Genomic DNA, 7470 nt, shown 5'->3' with positions numbered 1-7470 from the left:
GCGTTACGGAGATGTTTAATAAACTCAAGTGGCAGACTCTGCAAGAGAGGCGCTCTGCATCGCGGTGTAGCTTGCTCGCCAGATTTCGAGAGGGTGCGTTTCTGGATGAGGTATCGAATATATTGCTTCCCCCTACTTATGCCTCCCGAGGAGATCACGAATGTAAAATTAGAGAGATTAGAGCGCGCACGGAGGCTTTCAGACAGTCGTTCTTCCCGAGAACCATACGCGACTGGAACAGGAAAGGGAGGTAATGACAGTGGCACGTAAAGTGCCCTCCGCCACACACCGTTGGGTGGCTTGCGGAGTATAAATGTAGATGTAGATGTAGATACGGGAAGATTTCAATTAGATTACATCATGGTCAGACAGAGATTCCGAAATCAGATACTGGATTGTAAGGCGTACCCAGGAGCATATATAGACTCAGATCACAATATAGTAGTGATTAAGAGTAGGCTGAAGTTCAAGACATTAGTCAGGAAGCATCAATACGCAAAGAAGTGGGATACGGAAGTACTAAGGAATGACGAGATACGTTTGAAGTTCTCTAACGCTATAGATACAGCAATAGGGAATAGCGCAGTAGGCAGTACAGTTGAAGAGGAATGGACATCTCTAAAAAGGGCCATCACTGAAGTTGGGATGGAAAACATAGGTACAAAGAAGGTAGTTGCGAAAAAACCATGGGTAACAGAAGAAATACTTCAGTTGATTGATGAAAGGAGGAAGTACAAACATGTTCCGGGAAAATCAGGAATACAGAAATACAAGTCGCTGAGGAATGAAATAAATAGGAAGTGCAGGGAAGCTAAGACGAAATGGCTGCAGGAAAAATGTGAAGACATCGAAAAAGATATGATTGTCGGAAGGACAGACTCAGCATACAGGAAAGTCAAAACAACCTTTGGTGACATTAAAAGCAACGGTGGTAACATTAAGAGTGCAACGGGAATTCCACTGTTAAATGCAGAGGAGAGAACAGATAGGTGGAAAGAATACATTGAAAGCCTCTATGAGGGTGAAGATTTGTCTGATGTGATAGAAGAAGAAACAGAAGTCGATTTAGAAGAGATAGGGGATCCAGTATTAGAATCGGAATTTAAAAGAGCTTTGGAGGTCTTACGGTCAAATAAGGCAGAAGGGATAGGTAACATTCCATCAGAATTTCTAAAATCATTGGAGGAAATGGCAACAAAACGACTATTCACGTTGGTGTGTAGAATATATGAGTCTGGCGATATACCATCTGACTTTCGGAAAAGCATCATCCACACAATTCCGAAGACGGCAAGAGCTGACAAGTGCGAGAATTATCGCACAATCAGCTTAACAGCTCATGCATCGAAGCTGCTTACAAGAATAATATACAGAAGAATGGAAAAGAAAATTGAGAATTCGCTAGGTGACGATCAGTTTGGCTTCAGGAAAAGTAAAGGGACGAGAGAGGCAATTCTGACGTTACGGCTAATAATGGAAGCAAGGCTAAAGAAGAATCAAGACACTTTCATAGGATTTGTCGACCTGGAAAAAGCGTTCGATAGTATAAAACGGTGCAAGCTGTTCGAGATTCTGAAAGAAGTAGGGGTAAGCTATAGGGAGAGGCGGGTCATATACAATATGCACAACAACCAAGAGGGAATAATAAGAGTGGACGATCAAGAACGAAGTGCTCGTATTAAGAAGGGTGTAAGACAAGGCTGTAGCCTTTCGCCCCTACTCTTCAATCTGTACATCGAGGAAGCAATGATGGAAATAAAAGAAAGGTTCAGCAGTGGAATTAAAATACAAGGTGAAAGGATATCAATGATACGATTCGCTGATGACATTGCTATCCTGAGTGAAAGTGAAGAAGAATTAAATGATCTGCTGAACGGAATGAACAGTCTAATGAGTACACAGTATGGTTTGAGAGTAAATCGGAGAAAGACGAAGGTAATAAGAAGTAGTAGAAATGAGAACAGCGAGAAACTTAACATCAGGATTGATGGTCACGAAGTCAATGAAGTTAAGGAACTCTGCTACCTAGTCAGTAAAATAACCAATGACGGACGGAGGAAGGAGGACATCAAAAGCAGACTCGCTATGGCAAAAAAGGCATTTCTGGCGAAGAGAAGTCTACTAATATCAAATACCGGCCTTAATTTGAGGAAGAAATTTCTGAGGATGTACGTCTGGAGTACAGCATTGTATGATAGTGAAACATGGACTGTGGGAAAACCGGAACAGAAGAGAATCGAAGCATTTGAGATGTGGTGCTATAGACGAATGTTGAGAATTAGGTGGACTGATAAGGTAAGGAATGAGGAGGTTCTACGCAGAATCGGAGAGGAAAGGAATATGTGGAAAACACTGATAAGGAGAAGGGACAGGATGATAGGACATCTGCTGAGACATGAGGGAATGACTTCCATGGTACCAGAGGGAGCTGTAGAGGGCAAAAACTGTAGAGGAAGACAGAGATTGGAATACGTCAAGCAAATAATTGAGGACATAGGCTGCAAGTGCTACTCTGAGATGAAGAGGTTAGGACAGGAAAGGAATTCGTGGTGGGCCGCATCAAACCAGTCAGTAGACTGATGACCAAAAAAAAAAAAAAAAAAAAAAAAAACGAAGCAGCCCGCGAATATAATCGAAACTCATTTCTGCACAGCTTGTTGGACATACCCTACGTGATCAAAAGTATCCGTACACCTGGCTGAAAATGACTAATAAGTTAGTTGCGCCCTTCATCGATGACGCTGGAATTTAATAGTGTTGGCCCACTCTTAGCCTTGATGACAGCTTCCAAACTCTCAAGCAAACGTGCAGTTAGGTGCTGGAAGGTTTCTCGGGGAATGACAACCCATTCTTCACGGAATAATGCGCTGAAGAGAGGTGTCGTTGTCGGTGGGTGAGGCTTGGTAAGAAGTCGGCGTTCCAAAACGTCGCAAAAGTGTTCTCTGGGATTCAGTTCAGGACTCTGTGCAGGCCAGTCCATTACAGGGAGGTTATTTTCCTGCAACCTCTCCGCCACAGGCAGTGAATTAAGAACAGGTGCTCGATCGTGTTGAAAGATGCAATCGCCATCACCGAATTGTTCTTCAACAGTGGGAAGCAAGAAGGTGCTTAAAACATCAGTGTAGGCCTGTGCTGTGATAGTGCCACGCAAAACAACAAAGAATGCAAGGCCCCTCCATGAAAGACACGACAACACCATAACACCACCGTCTCAGAATGTTACTGTTGGCACCACACAGGCTGGCAGATGACGTTCACCGGGCATTCCCCATACTCACACCCTGCCATCGGATCGCCATGTTGTGTACCGTGATTCGTCACTACACACAACGTTTTTCCACTGTTCAATCGTCCAGTGTTTACGCTCCTTACACCAAAAGAGCCGTCGTTTAGCTTTTACCGGCGTAAAGTGAGGCTTATGAGCAGCCACTCGAGCATTAAATCCAAGTTTTCTCACCTCCTGCCTAACTTTCATAGCACTTGAAGTGGATCCTGATGCAGTTTGGAATTCCTGTGTGATGGTCTGGATAGATGTGTGCCTATTACATATTACGAACCTCTTCAACTGTGGGCGGTCTCTGTCATTCAACAGATGAGGTCGGCCTGTACGCTTTTGTGCTGTCCGTCTCCCTTCACGTTTCCACTTCACTATCACATCGGAAACAGTGGACCTAGGGATGTTGAGGAGTGTGGAAATCTCGCGTACAGACGTATGACACAAGTGGCACCCAATCAGCTGACCACGTCCGAAGTCCGTGAGCTCCACGGAGCGCCAAATTCTGTTCTCTCGCGATGTCTAATGACTACTGAGATTGCTCATATGGAGTACCTGGCAGTAGGTGGCAGCACGATGCACCTAATACGAAAAACGAAGGATTTTGGGGGTGTCGGGATACTTCTGATCACAAAGTGTATAAGGGCGTCAAAACTGTGGTGTCGTTCGAAGAGCGAGATGCCAAAACAAGCTTGGTACCTTGCAATGCAACCACAATAAATGACGCATCTTCGAATGGTCGACTCCGGCTTAGCCGTGGGCGAGAAACTCTTCGCTAGGGTGCCACGGCGGACCTTCTACTTACAGCAGAGAAAATGACTGCCCTGCCCCAGCCCGCGATCATAGACGAATCTAACAGGTCTTCTAGCAAGCCAGCGGTATGATCAATGTATTAGGCAGAACTCTACGTGAAAGGTATTGCCAAGTTTACTCTGAGTGGGAGACTTATTTTTACTTGTATCAAATGGTACGCTAATGTTAAGAAAGAGGTATAATACTCATGTAATTCCTGAGGAAATGGATGGTAATTCTTGCTACCTATGTTATAATAAAGTGAACTAATATGTTAGGAGTTATAGTACCACTCAGTCACTTCCCGGAGCAAAGTAAAGAACCTACCACTGTACTGGCGAGTACATTTTCGTCCAGCTCCACGGAAATATCCTCTCAAAAACATGTATATGCATCTTACCTTAAACAGATACATCGTAACGCATTACATTACTTAAAAGTATGTATAAGCACTCACTCCGTCATCAGGCCACGAGTGGCCTACCGGGACCATCCGACCGCCGTGTCATCCAGAGTGGAGGATGCGGAAGGAGGGGCGTGGGGTCAGCACACCGCTCTTTCGGTCGTTATGGTGGTATTCTTGATCGACGCCGCTACTATTCGGTCGAGTAGCTCCTCAATTGGAATCACTAGGGTGAGTGCACCCCGAAAAATGGCAACAGCGCATGGCGGACTGGATGGTCACCCATCCAAGTGCCGACCACGCCCGACAGCGCTTAACTTCGGCGATCTCACGGGAACCGGTGTATCCACTGCGGCAAGGCCGTTGCCACTTAAAAGTATGTATAGAATCAAATAACACGTAGAAATTATTCCATGACATACATCGAGTATTTCTTTCCCTGTTAGTAGCACTGATAGCGCCATCTAAACGAAAGATTGTTACTTAGATCACTGTACAAACTATTAGTCGCAGCAATAAGAGTATACTGATCGCAATTAAGCCATGTACATGGGTTATAACCGATAGTGGGCAGTCATGTGACCCTCCACTGCTGACGTCAGTAGATATCGTGTCTGTGAATGAAGTTGCCCAGTTTAATGGAGTGTCTACATGGACAGGCAAAGGTGTCACCTGGAAACTGTTCACCACGTCACAAGGACCGTGCTCTTAAAGATATCCTAACTAACATGTACCAGAGACGGTGTCCGGAGACATGCCGATGCAGCACTCTGCGGAGATCCGAGATTTGCATGCAGTACCTCCCTTCTCCTGCCTCCCATGTGTTGTCCCCTTACACGCATCTGGGTTGTGTACCGGCGTCTGGAGAGGTGCTTTTTGTGTCATCAGTCTTCTGACTCGATTGATGCGGTTCGCCACGAATTCCTCTAACTGATGTCTTAGCAAACTGTCCCTTGCTGTTGCCAGTGTTTTCCATATATTCGTTTCCTCTCTGATTCTCTGGAGAAGGACCTCATCATTCCTTACTTTATCAGTCCACCTAATTGTCAACATTCTTCTTTGTCACGAAATCTCAAATGCTTCGAATTTTCTCTCTTCCGGTTTTCCCACAGTCAGTGTCTCACTAGCGTGCTATGCTGTGGTCCAAATTTATATTCTCAGAAATTTCTTCCTCGAATTAAGGCTTATTCTTATACTAGTATTCTCTTGGCAAGAAAAGCCCTTCTTGACATTGTTAGTCTTCTTTTTATGTCCTCCCTGTTACGGCGTAAAATCAAGCGCCGGCACGGCAGTCGGCAATGTTAGAGCACAGAGGGCTGTGAAGAAGATGTCAGCCAATGGCACGCGGGCCGACCCCTCTCCAGGACGACAACGCGACGGCAGCGGCCTATATGCAGAGAGGACATAAGCGACCAACTTATACAGCAGCATCAAGATTTGGTACTTCAAGGCCAGCGACTTAGGAATTGTATAGACTGAAGAACATTGTTTATTTTGTCTGTCATCAATACGATTTGTTTCAATGTTTTCTAACTATCGGAGTAGGCAGAATTCCTAGACTCCCCATTGTTGACGACTAGGCAGGATTCAACTTCCCTTCTCTGTGCACAACGGATTATTTTGCTGCCTAGATGGCAGAATTCCTTAACTTCATCTACTTTTTCGTCACCTATCCTGAAATTAAATTTATCTCTGTTCTCAACTGCTGGTTTTCATTACCTTCGCCTTTCGTCGATTTACTCTCAATATGTATTATGTGCTCATTAGACTGTTCATTCCATTCAGGAGGTCCTTCAGTCGTTCTTCACTTTCACTAAGGATATAAATGTCACGAGAGAATCTTATTACTGATAACCTTTCATCAAAAAATGGTTCAAATGGCTCTGAGCACTATGGGACTTAACTTCTGAGGTCACCAGTCCCCTAGAACTTAGAACTAAGTAAACCCAACTAACCTAAGGACATCACACACATCCATGCCCGAGGCAGGATTCGAACCTGCGACCGTAGCGGTCGCGCAGTTCCAGACTGTAGCGCCTAGAGCCGCTCGGCCACACCGGCCGGCTTACGTAAAGCAGGTGCCCGAGCTGGCGGTCCTCTGACGCGACACAAACTTGGTAACTCTGAACGGTGTTCTTCCGAACTCTTTCAAAGATTCCTGGCATTGCCCTGATCTCATTGGCGGAATGTTGAATGCGACCCATTAATTCCTCTTCGTTTGTGGGTGGTCCGCTTCCGGGTGGGTGAACTAGAACCTTAAAAAATCCCCATAGGAAAACGTCTGGTGGCGTGAGGTCTGGTAATCGCAGGCCCATCTCCTGCGAAAGCCTCTGCCAATTACTCGGCCGTCGAATCATTCATTTAAATATCCCCGGACAGCACGACTGTTATGAGCGGGCGCCGCATCATGCTGCAGCCACATGCGTAGCCGTATGCCCAAGGGAACATCTTCCAGCAGGCTGGGTAGAATTTCTGCAAAAAGTGAAGGTAAGTCGAGGAGGCAGGCGGACTGGCCCAGTCAGATGATCAACCACAACGCCTGTCCAAATGTTCAGCGAAAATCGTTACTGGAGTCCGTGGACGTACGTGACATTGCCTAGTAATGGACGTTTCGTATATTGTACAGGTCATCCCGATGGATGGTGCACTCGCCGGTAGTCAACGGAATAGCGGGGAAGTCAGAATCTCGTGCAACACATCGCAGAAACCACCGGCAAAACCCTAGCCTGTGTTCATAGTCTGCTGCAGGATTTAGGTCTTGGACAGCGTGGAAACTGAATAGATGCTGGCCGTCATCGCTTAAAACCTCCCAGACTAACCGATGAGTGACCCCCATGTCGTGTCCAACCGCTCGAGTACTTGTCGGAGGTGCTTCCTCGAAGCGCTCGAGAACAGTCTCTTCAAATGCAGCATCCCGTCGTGTTCGAGGTCTTCCAGCATCACTATGATATACCGCTAACAAGCCTGTTTCGTGAAGCCGCCAGTGAATCGCTGTAAACGT

The 7470-nt window shown here is 45.9% G+C and overlaps 1 pseudogene; it reads right to left on the bottom strand.

The window, feature by feature from the left end:
• Nucleotides 1–4719: 4719 nt before the first annotated feature.
• Nucleotides 4720–4837, bottom strand: LOC124551611 (annotated as a pseudogene).
• Nucleotides 4838–7470: the final 2633 nt, after the last annotated feature.

The sequence above is a fragment of the Schistocerca americana genome, chromosome 9, assembly GCF_021461395.2.
Source record: "Schistocerca americana isolate TAMUIC-IGC-003095 chromosome 9, iqSchAmer2.1, whole genome shotgun sequence".
In the NCBI taxonomy this organism is placed as follows: domain Eukaryota; kingdom Metazoa; phylum Arthropoda; class Insecta; order Orthoptera; family Acrididae; genus Schistocerca; species Schistocerca americana.
This window is presented reverse-complemented; position numbering and strand designations above follow the sequence as displayed.